General features: G+C 69.1%; 1 protein-coding gene across 1 annotated transcript in view; it reads right to left on the reverse strand.

The window, feature by feature from the left end:
• Positions 1-1,065, reverse strand: part of LOC112551764 (unconventional myosin-XVIIIa-like) — an 8,469-nt gene that overhangs the window by 2,565 nt on the left and 4,839 nt on the right. The window lies entirely within an intron of this gene.

Consider the following 1,065-nt stretch of genomic DNA (forward strand, 5'->3'; position numbering starts at 1 on the left):
GCCCTCCACCGACAGCTGCACGCGGACACCGCGCGCGTCCCTCCAGGGCTCTGCGCCAGCACCCGTGGCCCAAAGCGCCTCGCTGCCCTGGCACAGCCACCTGCCCCCGAGAGCGGGTGCGTGGCCCAGCTGCAGAGGCGCATGTGGGTGAGCCGGTGCCCGCAGGCGCCCTGTCCTCGTCAGGGCATCTTGGCCGGGGTGCTGCGTCCTGGCCCCCGACTCGGAGCTCCCAGCCCTGCCCTCCCCCGGGGCCAGCACGGCAGGGGGCCGGTTGGTGCCACCTCATTGCACCTGCCAGCACCAGCTCCACTGGCATCAATGCACGACTGCACAGGCGCTGGGACGTACGAGCCGGGGGGGAAGAGCATGGGGCTGCCTCGGCCTTGCCAGCAGATAAGCAGCGGGGACAGCAGCTCCCTGGCCTTGGCAGCCCCCACGGGTCTCCGGCCTGACCCAGGCAGCCCGTGCTGGGATCACAAAGGGAGCGGCCGGCACCCCCACCTCCCAGACGGCTCCAGCACCAGGGAGTCGAGCCCCTTGCACAGCGGGACCGGATGGCATCAGACAGATATGCCCCACAGATGGGCTCGGGGACGTGCATGGGGCTGCAGGCACTGCACGGGCCCACACAGACGCATGCACACACACATTTGCACAGGTGGCTTTGCAGGTGGAGGCTGCAGACCCTGAGCCAGGCTGGCCGGCCCGCTGGGACCCCGCTGGTCAGGCCCCGGGTGCCTGCAGCTGCAGACGCGCTCTGGCTCACAGCCACAAACCAGCTCCTGAAACTCCGGCGAGCCTCCCACCAACCCGTCCAGGGCAAGCCGGGTCACACCGGGGACCCTTCACCCAGAGGATACGCACCCCAGGTCTCCCGAATGCGCCTCGGGCACTGCTGCGCCAGGGAAAAGATGAAGTCTGCCCCGCGCCTCAAACCAAGCCCAGGCTTTGTGTCTCTAAATCCCACTTTCCACGGGAGAAACCCAGAAGGCCCCAAGCAGACGCACGAGTTCACCAGCAGCCGGAGCGACTGACCACGCTACTGGCAGCGCCAGCCCCGGGCAC

This window comes from Alligator sinensis, unplaced genomic scaffold, assembly GCF_000455745.1.
Source record: "Alligator sinensis unplaced genomic scaffold, ASM45574v1 scaffold1244_1, whole genome shotgun sequence".
Taxonomy (NCBI): Eukaryota; Metazoa; Chordata; order Crocodylia; family Alligatoridae; genus Alligator; species Alligator sinensis.